The 24,106-nt window shown below is 45.7% G+C and overlaps 1 protein-coding gene across 4 annotated transcripts in view; it reads left to right on the forward strand.

Annotated features, from left to right (window-relative positions):
- Positions 1-24,106, forward strand: part of EZR (ezrin) — a 201,076-nt gene that overhangs the window by 15,423 nt on the left and 161,547 nt on the right. Inside the window, exon 1 of one of the 4 annotated variants that reach the window (XM_033937967.1) lies at positions 7,013-7,125. The exons of the other annotated variants lie outside the window; for them this stretch is intronic. The gene's annotated coding sequence lies outside the window, so the exon portion shown is untranslated. Of the gene's footprint in view, positions 1-7,012; positions 7,126-24,106 lie in introns of those variants that run through there. 4 annotated transcript variants of the gene reach the window in all.

Genomic DNA, 24,106 nt, shown 5'->3' on the forward strand with positions numbered 1-24,106 from the left:
TTAATGCAAGGTTGATGGGTGGGAGAGTTTGTTTTGGAATATTGGCGATTTAGTGAGGAAAAGCTAAGCCACTTTAGTTTTATTCTATTAATTCCCCTGCCACCCTCTCTGACCTTAACTCCTTGATGGCACCTTTTTTGGGCATCACTTTTGACAGCTGCTGATAGGCTTAGACGCTGTTTTCAAAGATTTCCATGGTGACAGGTCCCTAAGCCCATTAAATAGTTGTCCAGACTGTGTGGCTTAGCCAGATACTGAGTCCTTCATTGTAACATTCATTATGCCTTAATCAGCACTTGAACATTAGATCCCTTTAGTAAACCGGATTTAATTGGGAAAATAGGATTTGATGATAACTCTTGTTTTTGCTCTGATACATATATGTGGAGATATGTATATAGTTTATTTCTGCAGATGCCATACACTTTTAAAGTAACATGTACTAGCAGCTCTGTTAAGATAATCTACTTGGAAATTAACACAAACAAAATCATTTTAAGATCTGTTTTCCTCCTGCTTAACCAACTCCACTAGGAATATAAGAATAGCCATATTGGATCAGTCAATGGTCCATCTAGCTCAGGGGAGTCAAACTCAATCACATAAGGGACTGAAATCTAAAGCATAGGCTAAGTCGCGAGACAAATTTTTTATTAAGATACTTAGGGGTCCTTTTATTAAGGTATGCTAACCGTTTTAGCTCGTGCTAAATCGGTTCCTTAATAAAAGGACTCCTTAGTCTTAGTAGAAGTATAGGGTTACAACCTCTCCAACCGCACGCCGGCTCTGTGATATAAACAAAATAAATAAAAAAAGACTTTTCCTCTCTCTTTTAGGTCCTCGTTCACGCTTGCTGTCTAACACCAGCTCTGGCAGGATACACATTCCAAATCTGACCTATTGGTAATCACAAACAGAAAATAAAATTATTTTTTCTACCTTTTGTTATCTGGTCATTATTCAGATCATGTTGGGGTCCCAGGCTCTAATTGTCTTCTGATAACTCGCTTGCTAGGGTTCCTTTCTTCTTCCCTCCCTCCATCCCGGCAGCTGATGACAGGCACCTCCCTCCAGCGGTCTGAGACAGGAGGGAGCATCCACAACGCACAGATACTGAGGCAGGAGAGGGCCTGAGGCCAAAGAGGGGCCCAACAGTGCACAATCACCGTTCCTTGCCTCCCTCCATCAGGTGCAGCGCAGCTCCGTCAGTGTTAAAAGGAGCCGCGTCAAAATTGGAGCCCTGCCGCTGCCGTAGCATGTTCCTTCTGCCTCGGTCCCGCCCCTCCTATAACGACTACTTCGGAAAATTGCGAGCCATGGAATCAAGGGTGAAATACGTGGAACATAGGAAACAGAGAGTGGGGGTAGATGGACAATACTCGGACTGGAAGTGGGGTGCCGCAGGGCTCGGTGCTTGGACCCGTGCTCTTCAACATCTTTATAAACGATCTGGACATTGGTACGACGAGTGAGGTAATTACATTTGCGGATGATACGAAGTTATTCAGTGTAGTGAAGACACAGGGAGATTGTGAAGATCCACAATGTGACATAATCAAGCTCAAGAAATGGGCATCGACATGGCAAATGAGGTTCAACGTGGATAAGTGTAAAGTGAGGCATGTCGATAACAAAAATCTCATGCACAAATACAGGATGTCCGGGGCGGTACGTGGTGAAAAGGGCGAACAGAATGCTAGGAATGATTAAGAAGGGGATCACAAAGAGATCGGAGAAGGTTATCGTGCCGCTGTACCGGGCCATGGTGCGCCCTCACCTGGAGTACTGCGTCTAGCACTGGTCGCCATACATGAAGAAGGACACGGTACTACTCGAAAGGGTACAGAGAAGAGCGATTAAAATGATTAAGGGGCTGGAGGAGTTGCTGTACAGTGAGAGATTGGAGAAACTGGGCCTCTTCTCCCTTGAAAAGAGAAGGCTGAGAGGGAACATAATCGAAACATTCAAAATACTGAAGGGAATAGACTTAGCAGATAAAGACAGATTGTTCACCCTCTCCAAGGTAGGGAGAACGAGAGGGCACTCTAAAGTTGAAAGGGGATAGATTCCGTACAAACGTAAGGAAGTTCTTCTTCACCCAGAGAGTGGTAGAATACTGGAACGCTCTTCTGGAGTCTGTTATAGGGAAAATACCCTCCAGGGATTCAAGACAAAGTTGGACAGATTCCTGCTAAACTGGAAGTACGCAGGTGAGGCTGGACTCATTTAGAGCACTGGTCTTTGACCTGGGGGCCGCCGCCTGAGCGGACTGCTGGGCACGATGGACCACTGGTCTGACATAGCAGCTGCAATTCTTATGTTCTTATGTGTATTGGCACAATGTGTATACATGTACAGCCTGATTGACTTCACCCAGCGAGTGGTAGAAAACTGGAATATGTTATAGGGGAAAACACCCTCCAGGGATCAGGACAAAGTTAGACAAGTTCCTGCTGAACCAGAACGTACGTAGGTAAGGCTAGCTTCAGGGCACTGGTCTTTGACTTTAGGCCCGCCACATGAGTGGACTTCTGGGCACGATGGACCACTGTCTGACCCAGCAGTGGCAATTCTTATGTGTCATGAACTGCCAAAGAACAGTTAAGTCAGAGCAAACAATTGAGATATGGAAATGTGAAATATGGTCGTACCACTGTAAAGGCAAAATAATGTATTTGCAGTCCATTAAATTAAAATACTGTAATAATACAAAATAAATATATAATAAAATTTTCATAGAAAAATAACACAATAAATAGGAGAAATAGTGTGTTATCATTTTTGTTCTGTAGAGATACAGTAGCTTGACAGTGCTCTTTGGTTTCATTCTAATCGAGAAATGAGTTATAGGTCGTACAGTCACTTCAGAATGGAAATGACTAGTATGTTCCAATTCTTCTCACCCTATCAGATATGTACAGCAGCTCAGTGAATAGCCAGTAGATTGATTCTCTTTGTTATGTCTTTGGCTGTTGTGAATTTTCCTCTTCTTCCATTGATCAACCAGAATAAGTAGGTGGCATTATTGTGATGGATCCTGCTGGAAATAGCCTGCACTGTAACTAGGTACAATATAAAAAATTTGTGGGAGTGAAGAGCTTATGTGCACGACAGAAGAGTGGGACTTGGATATGATTGTATGTGATGATCTTAAGGTGGCCAAACAGGTTGAAAAGGTGATGGCGAAAGCTAGGATGCTAGGTTGCATAAGGAGAGGTATGGCTAGTAGGAAAAAGGAGGTATTGATGCCCCTGTATAAGACTTTGGTAAGACCTCATTTAGAATATTGTATACAATTCTGGAGGTCGCACCTTCAAAAAGATATAAAAAGGATGGAGTCGGTCCACAGGAAGGCTACTAAAATGGTTTGTGGTCTTCATCATAAGGTGTATGGAGACAGACTTAAAGATCTCAATCTGTATACTTTGGAGGAAAGGCGGGAGAGGGGAGATATGATAGAGAAGTTTAAATATCTACGTAATGTAAATGCGCATAAGTTGAGTCTCTTTTATTTGAAAGGAAACTCTGCAATGAGAGGGCAAAGGATGAAGTTAAGAGATGATAGACTCCGGAGTAATCTAAGGAAATACTTTTTTATAGAAAGGGTGGTAGATGCATGGAACAGTCTCCCAGAAGAGGTGGTGGAGATAGAAACTGTGTCTGAATTCAAAAGGGCCTGGGATAGGCATGTGGGATCTCTTGGAGAGAGAAAGAGATAATGGTTACTGTGGATGGGCAGACTAGATGGGCATTTGGCCTTTATCTGCCATCATGTTTCTATACTATTCTATGTTATCTCAAACACAACAGATTCTTAAATAATTTTAAAAATAATGGCAATAGATTGGTCCCCTATTCTAATATAAAATTTATTGGAGAATTTTTTTTAAGACCAAATAATTGGAAAGACAAGAGGTCATGATATGTAGTTGTAGGGAAAAAGGTTCAGAGGAATCATGAGAAAATACTGCTCTAGTGAGAGAGGATATAGATGCCAGGAATAGCAGAGCTAATGTAAATGAGACAATTTAGGCATGCTTGGGAATAGACAGAGTGCTCTGGTAAAGACAAGTGGTGGACACCAGGTAGAGGAAATAGGGAAGAAGCTTGAGTGTTCAGTCCTATGCAACTTTAGTTTAGAGGGCAAAATGAAGACACTACAAGGCTATATGCATGGAGAGAGTGGTGGTACAGCTACAGTATATCAGCCTGCCAACCCCCCCCCCAAAAAAAAAAAAAAGCTGGGGTTGAATGGAACAATATAGTTGTAGTTCTAACAAAAGTTGTATGGCTGTACTAAGCTTCCCAGAAGACTGGTAATCTGGCCATACAGTTAAAGAACCCTAATTACCAATGAGCATGGGATGACCAGATGTTCAGTCAACATAGCATAGAGATGGAAGGCAGTGCCTGGAATGGCCTAACAGAGGTCTGCCCGGAAAGAGAATTTAAACATGCCTTGGACAGATTCAGAGGGCAGATATAATAACATTGAGAAATTGGATAAACAATATGGGAGTGAGGAGTTGTTGGTGTTGGATTTAAGTATGAGAGTTTATAGGTTCATTTTATTTTTTTAATATATATTTCTTGTTATTATATGGCAGAAAAGTGCGAGAGTAACACATTGTGAAGCATATAAGCTATTGGTCAGATCAGCCTTACACTGTAGGTTTATTAGTCCCACCATGGAATTAGAAATTGAAAGCAGTATTACTTTACTTTCTTTTTTAAAGTTTAACATTTACCTGGTACTGTAAACTATAGCAATTGTGTAATACAAGAAAATTCACCCCTCCCCCACCCCATCCCTGAACTCTTCGCAAAACCATGAGCATGTGTTATTGTCTCTCTGCCTAACTAGGCATGGACTGTTTTCTCTAAATCTCTATATAAATGGTTAAAGGCTTACCTTTTAAAGAAATACTTAAACATTTCCTTTATAAATATAAGAACCTTTTCCTTTATGAGAATTCCAGATATGCACAGTTTCATAAGACAGTAGAACAAAAGAACCTTTTTTGAATAATACAGTTTTGTAGGAGAGTGTGGCATAGTGGTTAGAGCTACTGCCTCAGCACCCTGAGGTTGTGGGTTGAAACCCTGTGCTGCTGCTCCCTATGACCCTGGGCAAGTCACTTAATCCTCCACTGCCCTAGGTATATTAGATAAATTGTGAGCCCACCGGGACAGGCAGGGAAAATGCTTGAAGTGCCTGTATGTAAACCGCTTTGAGTGTGGTTATAAAAACTACAAAAAAGATGGTATACAAGTCCAAAATCCTTTCCCCCTATTAGGAAAAAAGTTAAAAACATGTAGATCTTCCAGAAATTGCTTTTCTCTAAAGAGCATATTATATGAGCTTAAATAAGACAGTGCTAAGCCAATGTTCTATATACCAAAATACAGATTTTGAACTCTTTGCGCCATTATTGGAAGCCAGTGTTAGTTTTGGAACTATTAAAATCCTGCATTATAGTGTGTGAAGCCCAAAACTTAACCCACTTTAGAAAAAAGAGCTCAAAGTGTGCACTGTATGGGTACTGCCTATAGATTTAAAGTCACAGTGGACTTGGCAGTGTCCATACTGGGTTAAGTGAATGATGTCATCCACATGTGAGAATATATGCCTGCTGTCCTCGGGGGAAAACACCTACAGATAAGCCTCTTCGCTTTGTTCTAAGGATGTGTTAAAAAAATGACCTACTCCAGGTTTCAAATACATTAGGTATGCCAATGCTTTATATCATAAAAAGATAAACCAAAACATGTTGTTGAAATAGACATACAAACATGGGGGATGGTATTGCTTGCCCTGGGATTGGTAGCATGGAATGTTGCTATTACTATTTGGGTTTCTGCCAGGTACTTGTGACCTGGATTGGCCCCTTTTTTTTACCATTGTAAATTGCCTAGAATTTTGGGTAGGCGTTCAATTACATTTTTAATAAAACTTGGAAACAGTATACTGGGCTAGACCCAGAATGGTTATTCTTTTGTTCTTCCTGAAACTGGTTTAAAGGCCACAGTTGTGCTCTGGTTTTACTTATAAATAGTGTGACTCTAAATGATAAAAGAAATTAGATTTTAAGCCATTCAAAGCTCACCCTCCTTTGAAAAGAAAAGGTGGGATTTTTGTTGACATGCATTCTCATTCTTTTGTTCAAGATTTATTTTATTGTGCACTTTATAAAACAGCTGGTTTGTCACTAACAGATGTAGAATGTAAGGTTTTGCTTTACAGCAGGCTCAATTACCTAAAGTGTTTTTTTTATTTTATTTTATTTTAATTTTTTTGTATTTTTGCATTGCTACATACAATACTATGCATTTTATTAGTTGCATGCTATAGATACTGTGGATGGTGTCCTAGGCTGCATGGAATGTATGTGCCAGAAGGTGATGTATGTATATCATTAAAGGATCATTTCTGGTTGGTTGCAAGCAAAGTTCAGTATCTTGAGATCAGTGGGAACCATTCTAAAGAGAATAACAACTCTGCATAATAACTCAAGATAATAATTACTGTGTAGGCTCTTCAGGAGAAATCCTAAACAGCTTTACAGACAATAGCTGAGAAATGCCTTGAGTGTAAGAGACTTTAGTTAAAAACCTACACAGTGAACAGAAAGAGAGTTGAATCTATAATAGTACTGGGTGACAGTTCATGAGAAACAGCATGCAAAAGTATCAGATGTATAAAGACTCCTCCCAACATACACACATCCCTTTCATCTTGTTCAACATTGTCTTTAGTCAGCAAAATATGAACCTGTTTTTCTCTAGTTATATTAATCTAAGTAGCATCTGTATTGACAAATCAAAAGTGCGGTACTTTACAACCTTTACCACAGAAAGTATTCTCTTCCAAGCACTTCACTAGTTCCCTGACTTATGCCTCAAGGTTGCTTTTACAGTGTCATAAAATGTACAACTGCACCAGATCCTGTGATTGAAGAGGTCCCTTGACTGTCTCCCTACCTCTTCCCTTCACTAGTTCTCCCCAGAGCAGGAGGAAGTTGCAAGTAAATCATAGCAGAGTAACATCCTGAGGGAGCACATTCTCCATTCCAGCTTGAAGACAGAATTGCTGTACTCTTCATGCTGAGCTAAAGGAAGGAATGGGTAATTTCTTATTGTTAAACTATAGTTATGCATGGCTACCAGACTTTTATTTGTAAGATAACTTATAAAGCAAAGGAGATATTTTATGCATGAGTCTTGTACTCTAGCACACTGTTCTTCAACCGCCGGTCCGCTAACCGGTGTTGGTCCGCAGAAAATTTCTGTCAGTCTGTGCAGGGCCGGCGAGATCGAGTTGGCGGTTAAATTTCCTGCCAACTGCGGTAGTGTTGGAAGGCTGCTGTTCCTCCAAGCCTCAGGCAATCAAGACAGGCTGCCGACGTCAGGGCCTTCCCTCTGTGAGTCTCGCCTGTTTGGAAACAGGAAGTTGAAACAAAATAGGCCGGACTCAGAGAGGGAAGATCCCAACGTCAGCATCTCGCCGCCCTGCCGAGTCGCCGAAGAAGGCCGCGGGGAAGGTGCAGGTGGAAGGGAGAGAGCTGTAGGCACAGATGCAGGTGGAGGGAGATGGTCAGCGTGCGCGGGAGCAAGATCCTGGGGAGCCTTTGATAGTGGCTGTCTCCCCTCCCAGCAGCTCTCGTACTTGCCAGGGCAGTGATTCACCGGCTACTTCCTCTTTCCTCAGAGGCGGCAACGGACCCAAGGCTGCCTAAGTAAATCACTGCTGCAGGCAAGTACTGAAAGCTGCTGGAAGAGGAGGAAGCCACTGTTGGAGGCTGGGAAGCTGCTGGATAAAGGAAGAGCTACTGGACCTGGAGGGAGGTAGAAGGAGAGATGCTGCTGGGAGGGGAGGAAGGAAAGAGATGGGAAGAGAGCTACTGTTGGATAGGGGGAGGAGGGAAGGAAGAAGGAAAAAAAGGAAAGAAACAGCTGGTAGGGAGATTAGAAGTGAGAAAGAGGTCAGAGTGGAATGGAGAGATCAGATGAGGAAAAGGGGAGAGAGAGGAATGAGAAAGTAGAGAGAGATTGATGCTGGAAAGGGGATCAGCAGAGAAATGAGAGAGGGATAAAGATGCTAGATCTGGTGTAGGAGAGATAAAAATGAAGAAAGCAGTGAAGCTGGAATGAATGATGTAAAAAGGAGAGAGGAGGCACAAGCTGGATGGAAAGGGGAGAGGGGCATAGAAAGAAGTCAGATATATATGGAAAGGGGAGAGGGCGGACAGTGGATGGAACGGGCAGATGCTGGGGGACTGCAAAGCCCAGACAATGCTTCTTTAGCTTCCAGCTAGCTTAGGGCTCTCTCTGACCAGGGGGCACTCCCCTAACACTATTCCTGTCATGTGTGACTGCAGTATTCTGTTAGCATGATATTTCTGTGTAGCATTCTGTAATAATTTGGCTTGTTCAGTTTTCTTGATAGTAGAGGGGATATATGTGAAGGGGAGGGGAGACAGGGGGTTTTGTTGGTCCTTGCTCTGTATATTTATATTTATAAAATGACAATTGTTTCTTTTTATACTTTAATAAAATATGATTTTATGTTGAACATAACTGAGGCTTGTGCGGATGGGATCAGATGGTTTGTGGGGACTGAGCTTGCGGAGACGGGGTGGAAATGTGTTTTTTTAATTTCAGTCTTAGTAGTTTGCCAGTCCACAAAATAATTATTTTATTTCTGCCAGTCCACGGGTGTAAAAAGGTTGAAAAACACTGCTCTAGCAGGTTGGTGTTCAGAACCTGGCACTAGGGTTCGCACATGTTCAAAGTGCTTGAGCGCAGGGAACAGCATGGGCGCTGAAGATCAACGTAAATTGCAATCAAACGAGCTACTTAACCATTCCCTCCCAATGCTCAGAAATAGCGCCCTTACAAACACTGTGCCCTATTGCAGAAAACCTAACGCCAGCTTGTCTGACTTTTTTGCCACACGGAAATCGGGTGCTCTCTGTCTCATTCTTTGTGCCTGCATCTAGTGCCGGGATCTGAACTGCTCCCTGCCCTCCTTCCCTTGCATGGATCCTCTGCCTTCTGTAATTCCCCATTATACCAGCTTGCTCTCCCCACATCACCCGGTCTTGCACACAAGAGCTTTGCTAACCGTGCTCAAGAGCCAGGCAGGTTCTGAAAAATAATTTCCCAATGTTCAACACTAATAGCATACATATGATTTGCATGTTATTAGTGCTAGACATTAAGAAGGTTTTTTTATTTTTATTAGCATTGTTCCTATGATATTCTCCTGCGCAGAAGTTCCGAGCATCGGCCTGCTGGTTTCTGAAAACCAAGATGATTCACTTCATTGTCTTGTGATCAGAAGTAGTTTGCATTTGCCTACCTTTCACCACCCTTAAGCCTTTTCTGTGAGGGGGAAAAAGCACCTGTCTAAAAAGGAAAATGTTGATCCATTCTCCATTACAATGAGGTGGGTGGGTCAACTAGATGACTAATAAAATAGTCACTGCTGTCATTCCTTACATCACATTTACATCAGCCTGCTATAGCTGTGAACAAGGAATTTCTTGTAGAACCAATCAAACCTGCTTTCCATAATGTATGTACCTATTTCGCTGTAAATTTGCAGTACAAATGTTAACCATCTTAGGTTTTACTATTTCATAATTAAGGTATTTGGTTGCAAGGGAGTGTGTTTTTTTTCTATTGCACAATATTTTTAATGATTTCAAGTAGTTTTGCTGTGTTCTATGAATGAATAGAAAAGAAACATTCAACATATCCTTCTCTCTGTACCTTTGGTCAATTTGAGTGCCCTCTCTCCTTCCACATTCAGGTTGGGGTGATTTTATCGCAGCTGTTTCATCGTGGGATGTTTAATCTTGATTGCGATAAATTGTCCTTTCCACGACTGCCTCAATGAGCCTCTCCTTCTCCCTCTCCCCCCCCCACCAGTACCTCTCCTCTTCTGCAACCCTGCTGTCCTCCCTCCTGCTAGTGTCTCTCCATCTCCCCTCCTGCCAGTGCCTCTCTTCCCTCACCCCCCTGCATACATAAGAACATAAGCAGTGCCTCTGCCGGGTCAGACCATAGGTCCATCCTGCCCAGCAGTCCACTCTCACGGCGGCCCAAACAGGTCACGACCTATCTGAATAACCAGAAGGGGCCCCCTTGCCACCTTGGTTTCCCATTTGAAGTCCTATCTTCCCATCGAAGTCCTAATCCTCCGGTCTTGCACATTCACGACTTGGTTGGATTTCCATACTTATTACCTGGTTAGTTTTCTATACTTGTATTACATCCCAGCACCTCTCTCAGTATCCCACGATCCCTTTATCCCTCAGGAATCCGTCCAATCCCTGTTTGAATCCCTGTCCTGTACTCTGCCTGATCACTTCCTCCGGTAGCACATTCCAAGTGTCCACGACCCTTTGGGTGAAAAAAAACTTCCTTGCATTTGTTTTGAACCTATCTCCCTTCAGTTTCTCCGAATGCCCCCTCGTACCTGTTGTCCCCTTCAGTCTGAAGAATCTGTCCCTATCCACCCTCTCTATGCCCCTCATGATCTTGAAGGTCTCTATCATATCTCCCCTGAGCCTCCTCTTTTCCAGAGAGAAGAGCCCCAGCCTATCCAACCTCTCGGCGTATGGGCAGTGTTCCAGCCCTTTTATCAGTTTCGTTGCTCTCCTTTGGACTCTCTCAAGTACCGCCATGTCCTTCTTGAGGTGTGGCGACCAGTACTGAATGCAGTATTCCAGATGTGGACGCACCATCGCTCGATACAATGGCATGATGACTTCTGCCCCTCTTTATGATGCCCAGCATCCTGTTGGCTTTTTTCGAGGCTGCTGCGCACTGTGCAGATGGCTTCAGTGATGCATCCACCAGCACACCCAAGTCTCTCTCAAGTCTGCTGTCTCCCAACAATGCCCCCCCCAATTTGTAGTTGAACAACGGGTTCTTTTTCCCTATATGCATGACCTTGCATTTTTCCACGTTAAAGCGCATTTGCCATTTGTTTGCCCAGTCTTCCAGCTTGTCCAGGTCCCTTTGCAGGTCCTCACACTCCTCCCTGGACCTAACTCTACCGCACAGTTTGGTATCGTCTGCAAATTTTATAACCTCGCACTTTGCCTCCTTTTCCAGGTCATTGATAAATATGTTGAAGAGTAACGGCCCCAGCACCGATCCCTGTGGCACACCGCTCGTGACTCCCCGCCAGTCAGAATATTGGCCCTTCACTCCGACCCTCTGCAGCCTACCCGACAACCAGTGCTTGATCCACCTGTGCACATCCCCTCCCACCCCGTGGTTCCACAGCTTCCTAAGCAGCCTTTCATGTGGCACCTTGTCGAAAGCCTTTTGAAAATCGAGGTAAATGATGTCTATGGGTTCCCCATTGTCCACCCGACTGCTTATTCCCTCAAAGAAGTACAGAAGGTTCGTTAAGCATGACTTTCCCTTACAGAATCCGTGCTGGCTTGTTCTCAGTAGGCCATTTCTCTCGATGTGCTCACAAATGCCGTCTTTGATCATAGCTTCCACCATCTTCCCTATAATTGAAGTCAGGCTCACCGGCCTGTAGTTCCCGGGGTCACCCCTCGATCCCTTCTTGAAGATAGGTGTGACATTCGCCAATTTCCAGTCCTCTGGTACCTCTCCAGTTTTCAAGGATAGGTTGCAAACATGCTGTATTGTGCCCGCTATTTCTTGTCTTAGTTCCTTTAGAACCCTTGGGTGGATCCCGTCTGGGCCCGGTGATTTGCCGCATTTTAACCTGTCTATCTGTTTGAGGACATCCTCCTTACTTACCTCTATGTGCTCCAATTTTTCGGCCTGTTCCCCACTCATGAGCTCCTCTGAGTCCGGTATATTAGATGTGTCTTCTCTCGTGAAAACCGACAAGAAGAACGTGTTCAACCTCTCAGCTACCTCTTTATCCTCTTTAATCACTCCCTTCCTATCCCCATCGTCCAACGGCCCCACCTCCTCTCTCGCTGGTCGCTTCCCCTTTACGTAACTGAAGAATGCCTTGAAGTTTTTCGCCTCCCTGGCCAGCCCCTCTTCGTATTTCCCTTTTGCTTTTCTAACCTCTCGGTGGCATTCCTTTTGGCATTTCCTGTGCGCCTGGTGATTTTCTTCCGTTGGGTCCTTTTTCCATCTCTGGAAGGATACTTTTTTGTCATTTATTGCCCTCTTTACTTCAGTTGACATCCAAGCCGGGTCCTTTGACCGCTTGTTCTTGCAGCCTTTCCTGAAACTGGGGACGTACATTCTTTGTGCTTTCAGCAGGGTGTCCCTGAATAGGGTCCAGGCGCTTCCTACAGTCTCCATCCTAAAGATGTTTCTGAGCTTCCTCCCCACCATTTCCCTCATAGCAACATAGTTTCCTTTCCTGAAGTTGAGCGCAGTTGTTGCGGTCCTCCTTACTATGGGAGTCCCCCTTTCTAATTTGAATCTGATCGAGTTGTGGTCACTGTTGCCTAGTGGTCCTCCCACTTCTACCCCTCTTGCAGGCCCCCCTAATCCGTTTAGGATGAGGTCAAGAGTAGCACCCCCTCGCGTCGGTTCCCTGACTAGTTGCTCCATGAAGCAGTCCCTCATGGCTTCTACAAATCCTGTTTCCCTAGTGCAGTTGGAGTGACCCGTACTCCAGTCTATCCCCGGGTAGTTGAAGTCCCCCATCACTGTTACACTTCCAGTCCTGCATTCCTGTCTCAGTTCAGCTTCCAAGTTGTGTCCGACTCCTTCTGGTGTACCAGGTGGGCGATAGTACAGCCCCAGTTTTATGCCTGCACCCTTGTTTCCCGGCAATTTGACCCATAGCGATTCCAGCCCCTCTGCCTTCGTTGCCATATCCATCCCGACCGAGTAGATAGAGTCCTTTATATATAGTGCTATGCCTCCTCCCTTCTTGTGGGTCCTGTCCCTCCTGTAGAGCTTGTACCCCGGCAGCGCCACATCCCATTGATTTTCCTCTGTCCACCAGGTTTCTGTAATTCCAATGATATCCAGGTCCTCCCCCTTGGCCACGACTTCTAGTTCACCCATCTTGGCCGTGAGGCTTCTTGCATTTGCGTATAAGCACCGCAGGTCCCGTCGTTTTTCCTCCACCTCTGCATTTACCTGGGCCGCCTCCCCTTGAATTTGAATTTCGGGCAGCTCTCCAGTTCCCTGTGCTTCTGCTTTGCCATCAGCCTTTACCCTCGTAGCTTTCGGCTTCCCCACTTTCCCGCCACCCCACTTCCCCGCTTTTCCTCTGGGTTTTCTAGCCCTACCTGCCCCCTCTTGGGCTATCATCCCTTGAGCCTCAGTTTGATCCCCTTCGCCTTGTGGCACCCCTATATTGCCCTCAGCTTTCGCCCTCGTGCCACCCAGTCCCCCTGTGTCTCCATGCCCCTTAGTCTCCTCCCAGCAAGCTCCCTTTACCTGATGTTTCCCTCGCTGTCTGATCATAAGATCCACCGGTCTCTCTTCTTCCTCCTTGCAGTCATCCCTTTCAGCATCTGTTCTGGATACCGTTGTCCGAAGCGTCAACATCAGATCAGCTGTCGGCTTTCCCCCTCTCCTCAGTTTAAAGCCCTCTCGATCTCCTTTCTCACATTGGCTGCCAGTAGTCTAGTTCCCGCTGTGCTCAGGTGCAGGCCGTCCCGCCGGTAGAGTTTACTCTTTCCCCAGAAGGACGTCCAATTCCTCACAAAGTGGAAGCCCTCCTCCTGGCACCATCTCCTCAACCATGCATTCACAGCCTGGAGGTCTGCTTGTCTCTTTGCATCTGCTCTCGGTACAGGCAGGTACATACCTCTTGAAATATTCACCAGCGTGAGCAGAATCTTCCACCCCCTGCTCAGCCAGCCTTGGTTCACTTCTGACATCACTTCCTAGTCGCAGTACTAGGACGTGATGTCGGAGGGAGCTGAGGCTGGCGTGAGCAGGAGGTGGAAGATGCTGCTTGCAGCTTTGAACTTTTTAAGAGGTATGTGGGACAGGGGGGGGCACTCCTATCTTGGGGAGGTGAGTAGGAGGGCATAGGCCCCCCCTCAAGAGGTCAGGTACTGCTGATTTATTGTGGCCTATTCAGTGATGAAACGGCTGTTCTGAATCAGCCGCGATGAATCGTCCTAGGCTCTTCCACTCTAGCCTTCTGCATATGTTTTGTTTGTGTTTCAATGCAGTTTGAGCAGTGCTGTGTGGTGAGATTGGGTTAATTCTGTACTGGGACGTACAGGGATTTTGAAGACTAAGAAAGGTAGAGAGGTGGAAGCTACATAAGTTCAAAACAATGAACAAAAAGAAATTCCAGAGTAGAAATAGTACAATATTCACTGACAGGCTTTGTGCTATAATTCCTTTCCACTATATATCGGCACCCAAGGGTTTTAACATTCAAATGATTATATTCTGGAAAGTATGTTGGACCGCAGGGTTTTAAATTATTTACTGCGTATTTTTCTCCTTAGACCTCACAGACATTAAAGTATAATGGCCCTGCTTTTTTAGCAATGGAGGAAAATAGACTTGCAATTAGTATAATTCTAATATGAGCTGCAACAAGTCTTCCTCCTTGTAGGGTGTAAAGATATGCCTCCACACTTGGCTACTCTGTTGTGGATGTGCAAGAGATCCTGGGTAAAATGCCCATGACCAGGAGCCCTAAGGTTTATCTGACTCGGCAGAGGAAAGGCCCTGCTGGGGCTGGCCGTGAGCAGCCTGTTTACAGCTCGTGCTAAAAACCTCTAGCTTGTTAAAAGGGGGGGGGGGGGTCCTAATTTCTTTGATCAGCATAATAATCACCCAGTCTCATTGGAAGTACTGATCGTTCAATTTGTGCATCAGTATTTCAATGTTTTGATTGGATGCCTAAAATTGTTTCAGCAGCATATACAATATATGTATGTATTTGTGTGTGCGCATAAGCATATGTGTGCAACTATACTGCTGTCCTGATAACATGGATTAACAGTGTACGGAAGAGCTTTGTGATGGCCTCCAGGTTCCATGTTCTATTTACTTGAAAACAAAGACCTTTTTGTGTTTCTACATTCTAAGCTTCTTAAGCCCCATGGCTGGTATTTATTGTGTGAGCAATTGTCATTAAGAGACTGCAAGCTATATGAGATCAGTTATGAAATAGGCATGGCACTCTGCTGTGATCAGCAACAGCAGATGTTTGTTTCCATGGAGGAAAGTGTTCTATGTTTGTAGTCACACCTGCTAGGAGATCAACTGCTGGTGCACAAACTCTAAAAAGATTCACATTTGAGTAAATAATAATAGTATAAATCTGCTATGCAGTTTGCAGAGGTACCCAGCACTGAAAGTTGTCTTTCCCCTTTTCAAGTGTGTTTTGCATTGGACAATACTGCTTGTTGGGGGGGGGGGGGGGAGTTGGGTCAGTCCATCTGTCCATGCATTCATACATATGCATTGGCTTGTTTGCACATGCACAGACAAAACCTTTGTGTAGGGAGATAAGATGAGGAAAGAGAAGCTAAGGGCTGTGAATTGGAAACTTGGGCCCACTTGTTGAACAAGAGGAGGGGCTGGAAGATGTGAGCTTCATAGTAGAGAGTTGCGCGGGGACAGAAATCCCACCCGTCCCCGCCAAAGTCCCACCCGTCCCCACCCGTCCCCGTGAGGACTCCCACCCGTCCCCACCCGTCCCCGCGAGGAATCCCTCCGTCCCCGCCCGTCCCCGCGAGGAATCCCTCCGTCCCCGCCCGTCCCTGCGAGGAATCCCCTACGTCCCCGCGAGGAATCCCCTACGTCCCCGCCCGTCCCTATAAACTACAGAAATAGTTATTTCATTTAATTATGCTACTGAATTAAAGGCTCTGGTAGAAACCCATTTAAAAATAAGCAAAAAGACTTTATTAATTTGGAAATATTAATTGGGAAGAATACATACTTTGTAAACGGGTTTCTACCAGAGCCTCTAATGTTTATAAATTTTTATCAACACAACTAATATACTACTTTATCCTTAAGCAAAAAAAAAAAAGAATTTTTTTCCTACCTTTGTTGCCTGGTTTCTGCTTTCTTCATATTCTCATTCAATTCCTTCCATCCACTGCCTCTCTTCTCTCTGTGTCTTCCATTTGCTCTGTTACTGTGCCTCTCCCTTTCTCCCCCATCCCAAATTGGTCTGGCACCCATCTTTTTCCTTCCACTCCCCCCATAGTCTGGCACCTCTGTCTTCTTCCCTGCCAGGGTCTTCTCCCCATTCCCTCTTCCCCATTTCCTTCCAGTGTCCTTCTCCCCCACCATCTTCCCCATGTCCTGTCAGGCAGCATCCTTCTCCCCCCTCTGCCTTTCCCATGTCCTTTCAGCGTCCTTCTCCCCCCTCTGTCTTCCCCATGTCCTTTCAGCGGCCTTCTCCCCCCTCTGTCTTCCCCATATCCTTTCAGCAGCCTTCTCCCCCCCTGTTTTCCCCATTTCCTTTCAGTGGCCTTCTCCACCCCTGTTTTCCCCATGTCCTTTCAGTGGCATTCTCCACCCCTTTGTCTTCCCCAGTGCTTTCAGGGTCCTTCACCCCCCTCTGTCTTCCACATGTGCTTTCAGCATCCTTCCCCCCCTCCTCCCGTTTACCCCATGTCCTTTCAGCGTCCTTCTCCACCCCTTTGTCTTCCCCAGTGCTTTCAGCGGCCTTCTCCCCCCTTAGCGTCTTTTCTTCTCCATTCCACCTTTCCTCCCTCCCTGCCTCCACCTTTGTGGCGCTTTTGCACCCGACTGACAACAGAACAGGCCCGGTCGGACAAATCTCCCTGTCCTGTAGCCGCGAATCTAAATTACCTTCTTACAGCAGCTGGAGTAGTGAAGCTGCTGTAAGAGGTAATTTAGATTCGCGGCTACAGGGCAGGGAGATTTGTCGGCCGGGCCTGTTGTCGGTCGATCGGGGGACCTGACCAGCTGTGCACATTCTTCGGGGCGGACCGCCCCCTCCCCCCTCTTTCGTACGCCATTGCCTTCTTCCTACCTGCCCTGCCGCACACAGCCGACTGGAAGTCTTCCTGATGTCAGCGCTGACGTCGGAGGAAGGGAGGGCTTTGCTTAAGCCCTCCCTCCGACGTCAGCGCTGACATCGGGAAGACTTCCGTTCGGCTGTGTGCTGCGACAGTGCAGGTAAGGAGGAGAAGACTACCCTCGCGGCTCGAATGCAGTGCACTGCGATCCAACCCCGCAGGAACCCCGCGACCCTCGGAGGCGTCCCCACGGGATCCCCGCGACCCTAGGGGGCGTCCCCACGGGATCCCCGTGACCCAAAGGGGGAACCCGCGGGATCCCCGCGGGTCCCGCGGGATTCCCGTCATCCCCGTTCCCGTGCAGCTCTCTACTTCATAGCAGAGGGAGCATGGGCCCTGCCTGCTGTTGAAAACATTTCCTCAGCTGGGAGTAAAGCTGCTGCTGGGGCTTGTGGCTATCTTTTTTTCTTCCTGATTTCCCTGTTTGTAAACTGCCTGAAGGCAATGTTGCTGAGATCCTTTTCCTGCTCTTCAGACCTTCTCTGTTTAAAACAAAACAAAAGGGAAAGGAAACCCTGTTTGGGGATTTTTCTGTCTATCCCTGCTTTCAATAAAAGAACAGTTACAGTTGGAAATATGTCTCCTTTTCCCTACTGCCCAAAAAGAGTCATCCTTTGCCTGTACTGTTCTTTTTCAGGCAGTAGGAGACACAAGGGATTCCCCCATTTTTGTTTCCTTCAGATGTTTCGTTTTATAGAGGAGAATCCAAATAAGAAGGATGACCTTGGGAATATTTCCTTCACATTGCTTATTGGGATGGGGGAGATCAGGAGGGAGATGGTGGGGAAGATAGTCAACATTGGTGAGATTGGAGGGAGGGGAGGATGGCCATAGATGCACAGTGCTTTCTTCCCCCTAGTCAAAAAGATGCCACAATAGCTGCACTTTTTTACAACCAGCCACAGAGTATCTGGAAAGGCAGCCTTGTAGATATTACACCAGAATGTGGAATAATACACTTCTTGTTGGGAAAAGAGAACACACTGGACTACTACAAATGCCTACACAGAAACTATATGCTTGTGTAGCCAGGTTTCTGATGCAATGGGACTGAGGATGACACCAGAGGCAGGTGCATAAATTATTTGTTGGTGTCTTTTGCTATAAAATTTGTTTCCCTCAAAATCTTCTCTCCAAACACACAGACCAAGTATTACGGTCCCCTGATGGTTAGCTGTATAACTGGAGTATAGTTTCTGTACAGTTACAAAAATCTGCCTCTAAAAAATAGCTGAAAAAGACTGGTATAGATTAGGCTATAACTCCCATTTATTGAACCCTCCCCTGCTGTACAGAAAAGGTCAGCAGAACTATGAAAACTGAGGGGTAATTTTCAGATTCTACAATTGCAATTGAGCACAATTACCATTATAGAATTAATTTATTTGGTTTTCTATCCTGTCCTCACAGAAGAGCTCAGAACAGGTTGCAAGAGAGCATCCACAGTTGGTTGATGGACAGTTTGACATTTGAGAACAGAATAAGGACAAACCACTGCAGATCACAGACTTTGGGCAACATGAATTAGACCAAACTTCTCAGTAGGGTTCGGATATCTGGGAGACAATATTACAATTCAGTTGACTAGTGTAAGTCTACATTTATGTGCCTAATTTTAGGCAGGAGCTCTTAGCTAGGCAAATGGCTGGTGTAAATGCTTGCGCCTAACTGCAGACAGAAGGGCAGGTAAATGAAGATATTCTATAATCCACATGTTCAGCTGTCAACATGCCCCTGATCTGCTCATACCCCTCTCAAGTCTACTTCCCCCTTGCAGTTGCATGCTCTGGAATTTGCCTGTGCAAATTATAGATTTCCAACTAGGGGCAGTTAACATTCGTAACTAATGTTATTCCTGCTAATAAGCACCAATTATAGGCAGTAATTGGCTATTAATGTCAATTAGCGGGCTCCCAGTGCAGGTGATCGTGGCCAGCAGTGTGCAAGATTTTAAGAAAAAGTGGGATGCCCACGTCTGATTTCTACAAGGGTAGGGTAGAGGTGATGCCATCAGAGCATGACCCCTAGGAGGGTAGTTAGGGGAGGGTTAATGGCGTGGGCAGACTCGATGGGCTATGGCCCTTTTCTGCCGTCATTTTCTATGTTTCTTATGGTTTGTTACTTGCCATGTTTTATAAATTGAGTGCACAGCTTTGCACAATAGTTATAAAGTTGGGCACTCAACTTTATAGAATTAAGGGTATAATCCATAAAAATTAAATTTAAATGTTTCAAAATATTTATAGTCCTTGATCTCTCTCCTCAATTCCACTAGGTGCCCTGAGGACATATGATTGGAACCTATTCTATAACAGAATCTGGGCACCTAGATTTGATTATAAAATGATAGCTTAACCCCTTATCAGATTTTACATGCCCTTAGTTAAACCAGACAGAGTCCTGGCATAAGTGCAGGTGCCTAGATGCAGAAGGGACTAGTGCTGCCCAATTCACTAATTCGGCACTTCTCGGGTGAAGACTGAGCAGAAGTATTCATTTAATAATTGGGCTTTTTCCGAATCCTTTTCCACATAGTCTCCGTCTGGATTCCTAAGACGTACAATCCCGCCTGAGTTTTTTCTTCTGTCACTGATATACCTGAAGAAGGATTTATCTCCCTTCTGGATGTTCTTTGCCAGAGACTCTTCCATGTGGAATTTAGCCTCCCTGACTGCTGTTTTGACGGCTTTTGATTTGGTCAGGTAGTCTGCTCTAGAGTCCTGCAATCGGGGAAGCAGGACTCTAGAGCAGACTACCTGACCAAATCAAAAGCCGTCAAAACAGCAGTCAGGGAGGCTAAATTCCACATGGAAGAGTCTCTGGCAAAGAACATCCAGAAGGGAGATAAATCCTTCTTCAGGTATATCAGTGACAGAGGAAAAAACTCAGGCGGGATTGTACGTCTTAGGAATCTAGACGGAGACTATGTGGAAAAGGATTCGGAAAAAGCCCAACTATTAAATGAATACTTCTGCTCAGTCTTCACCCGAGAAGCGCCGGGGCTCAGCCCTCAGCTACAGACAAGGGTTGGCTCAGTTGACCCTTGTAGTAACTTTGAGTTTATGCCCAGCAGTGTCTACGGTGAGCTGTCAAAGCTCAAGGTTAACAAAGCAATGGGGCTGGACAACCTGCACCCCAGGGTGCTTAGGGAGCTGAGTGATGTCTTGGCGGAGCCACTGTCCGCGCTTTTCAACCTCTCCCTTAGTACAGGCAGCGTCCCGTTGGACTGGAGGACGGCTAATGTCATTCCACTCCACAAGAAAGGCTCAAAGATGGAGACAGCAAACTACAGACCAGTGAGTCTAACATCGATAGTGAGCAAACTAATGGAAACTCTAATCAAACACCAATTGGATAAGATCCTAGATGAGGAGAATCTACGGGATCCCCGACAACATGGATTTACTAAGGGGAGATCATGCCAATCCAACCTGATCAGCATCTTTGATTGGGTGACGGAGAAGCTGGATATTGGGGAGTCCCTGGACATCGTGTACCTGGACTTTAGCAAAGCATTCGATAGCGTACCACACCGCAGGTTGCTGAGCAAGATGAGTTCTATAGGATTAGGTGACATATTGACGTAATGGGTTGGGAACTGGCTTGGAGGTAGGCTTCAAAGGGTGGTGGTGAACGGCACCCCCTCCGAAATGACGGAGGTGATCAGTGGAGTGCCACAGGGCTCAGTCTTGGGCCCGATCCTATTCAACATCTTTATAAGGGACTTGGCAGAAGGGCTTCGAGGTAAAATAACATTATTCGCCGATGACGCCAAACTAAGTAATGTAGTGGGCAAATGCACAACAGACGAAGATTCAATGCCCGACAACATGATGCACGACCTACTCCTACTGGAGCGCTGGTCTAGGACATGGCAACTCAACTTCAATGCCAAAAAATGCAAAGTTATGCACCTGGGCAGCCAAAATCCATGCAAGTCTTATACCCTTAATGGCGAGATCCTAGCAAAAACGGTAGCAGAACGAGACTTGGGGGTAATCATCAGTGAGGACATGAAGTCTGCCAATCAAGTGGAGCAGGCTTTGTCCAAGGCAAGACAAATCATGGGTTGCATACGAAGGGGTTTCGTCAGCCGTAAGGCGGAAGTCATTATGCCATTGTATAGATCCATGGTGAGGCCCCACCTGGAATACTGTGTGCAATTTTGGAGGCCACATTATCGCAAGGATGTGCTGAGACTGGAGTCGGTGCAGAGAATGGCCACCCGGATGGTCTCGGGACTCAAGGATCTTCCATATGAAGAACGGCTTGACAAATTACAGCTATACTCGCTCGAGGAGCGCAGAGAGAGGGGAGACATGATCGAGACATTCAAGTATCTTACGGGCCGCATCGAGGCGGAGGAAGATATCTTCTTTTTCAAGGGTCCCACGACAACAAGAGGGCATCCGTGGAAAATCAGGGGCGGGAAACTACGAGGTGACACCAGGAAATTCTTTTTCACTGAAAGAGTGGTTGATCGCTGGAATAGTCTTCCACTACAGGTGATTGAGGCCAGCAGCGTGCCTGATTTTAAGGCCAAATGGGATTGGCACATGGGATCTATTCACAGGGCAAAGGTAGGGGAGGGACATTAGGGTGGGCAGACTAGATGGGCCGTGGCCCTTATCTGCCGTCTATTTCTATGTTTCTATGTTTCTATGAATTGATTCACCGATTCACATTGGTGAATCGATTTGCTTTCTAAAAAAAATCGGACTCACCGATTTCAGTGAGTCCTGACACCTCCAGGTCTCCTAAAGCAGCAGCAGCGGTGGCTGGCAGGAAGAAGTAGTGCTTGGAACAGGCTGCTCCTGGCCTTCCCTGCTAGCCTTCCCTCTGCCGCGTCACTGATGACATGGCAGAGGGAAGCCCTGGGGGGGCAGGCCAGAAACAGCCAAGCACTGCTTTTTTCCGACTACCACCGCCACTGCTGCTTTTGGAGGCCCATATGTCAGATTGCATGTTGGAGGGAGTCAGTCGGGAAGTGCTGAATAGGGGGGATAAGAGGGAGGGGCTTCTGCATAGGGGGATGGGAGGGATAGAAAGATGCTGCGCATGGGGGGGGGGAAGAGGAGAAAAGAAGAATTGTTGGGCATGTGGTGGAGGAGAGGAAAGGAGAGATGCAGCAAAGAGGTTGAAAGGGGTGAGAGGGAGAGATCCTGCATATGGTGAAGGGGAGGGAGACATTCATGGAGAAGAGAGAGGGAGAAATTCTGGACATAGGGTGGAGAGCAGGGAGAGATGATGCATGGGGAGAGAGAAAGAAATGTTGCCCATGATATAATAGGGGGAGGAAGGGGGAGATGCTGCATGGAGAGGAATAGAGAGGTTTGACCCAGAGCATAAGGCAAGGAGAGAGAGAGAGACAGTGGGGAAAAAACATAAATTTTGGATATGGCAGTTGAATGGAAGGTACAGAGATGGAAGATGGATGGTGAACACAGAGAAATAAGAAAACATCAAATGGGCAGGAGACCCTGGTGAGTGAGTTAACAGAAGACAAATAGAAACCAGAACCTATGACCCATAGGCGTTGGAACAGGGGAAGCCACAGGGGCCATGGCCTCCCCCCAAATTTGATCCTTGCCCACCCTCCCATGTCCCTGCATTTTACCTTAAATCTTTGGGCAGCTGCCGTGCAGCGTCAATGAGCAGGCCTGCCCCAGAACCTTCAGTGCCAGGAGGAGGTGGATGGGTGAGTCGGGAGAGAAACCACAGGATTTCACTGGGCTACGGCAGAGCTCCTGGGCCCCCTCAAACAGGCCAGCATTCTGCTGCCCTTGCTGGGACCAACATGATTTGAATAATTAAATGACTAGACAACAAAAGGTAGAATTTTTTTTTTAAATTTTCTATTTTGGAATTACATTTAATGTGTATCCTGCCAGAGCTGGTGTTATATCCTAGTTCCAGTCATTTTTTATTTACACCACAGCGCTGGCGTGGGGTTGAAGAGGGTAAAGGGTGAGTGGGTGAGGAAGCTAAAAAATAAACTCACCAGGATGTTTGAAAAAAAATGTCCGATTGGGCAGAAAAAGTGAATTGAATCGAAAAATCAATTCAATGGGCCAAATTCTATCAAGATGGCGGCCAGTTAGGTCATCAACTGTGCTGTCTCCCTCATCCTATTTTTTGTTTTTGTTTCTATTTTCTTTTGAATTTCTTTTTCACTGGTATTGTTTTTTGTCTTTATTACTTTCATTTGGGACTTCCATTCTTGTTTATATTTGTTTTTAAGCTCACTTCACTGATTCACCAGTTTGACAGTTGCTCCGGTCCAACAGCTGAGGGGGCCTCTTACCTGCTGCTCTACTGGTTCCTTGGTGGCGGTTGAGAGATGTTGGATTGGGTCCCGATTCTTTTGTGGAGATGAGAGAGGTCTGGTTTCGGATCCTTGTATCTGCGTGCCGACAACAGCGTACTTCTGTTTCACTGCATTTGAGGACATGCTGTTGGGGAGGAAGATGGCGCATCGGAGTAGGCTCGAAGGCGGTGCTATTAAGGAGAGGGCGGCCTCAGTGGGATCCCCAGCGTGTGCAGTCGAGGAAGCAGTTGTCCTGCCTGGAAAGTTGCATTGTTCGTTGGAGGGACCCCGAGATCCTAGATGACAGCCGTCGGATCTGAAGATGATGGCAGTTGGTCGTTTAAGGCAGCGGATACATCGAGATGATAGTGGTGGTTGTCCGGCTGTTTCAGAGGTCACCTGATCCTTACAACTTGCCTGCATTTGGCATTGCCGTACCTCTGATCTAAATGTCAAGCCTGTATTTTGACATTGCCTTGAATCAGATCCAATTTGACTAGCCTGCAATTTGGTATTGCTCTGACTCTGATCCAATTGTCTAGACTGCATTTTGGCACTCATTGCTACATCCTGGGAAACCTTATGGCTGAAATATTGTGTGGGGGCTGGGCATCATACTTCAGGGCTCAAGGAACATACCAGCTTTATCTCCTTGGCATGTAATCTTTATGATCATTTTCATCAGATCATATTGTCTGATTGGAATTTATTTTATTTTATATATTCTTTATTTTATTTTTATTTGTATTTTTATTATTTTTATTTATTTTTTAATCCTAATTTAATTTATTTACTGAAT

Source organism: Geotrypetes seraphini, chromosome 3 (genome assembly GCF_902459505.1).
Source record: "Geotrypetes seraphini chromosome 3, aGeoSer1.1, whole genome shotgun sequence".
NCBI classification, from domain to species: domain Eukaryota; kingdom Metazoa; phylum Chordata; class Amphibia; order Gymnophiona; family Dermophiidae; genus Geotrypetes; species Geotrypetes seraphini.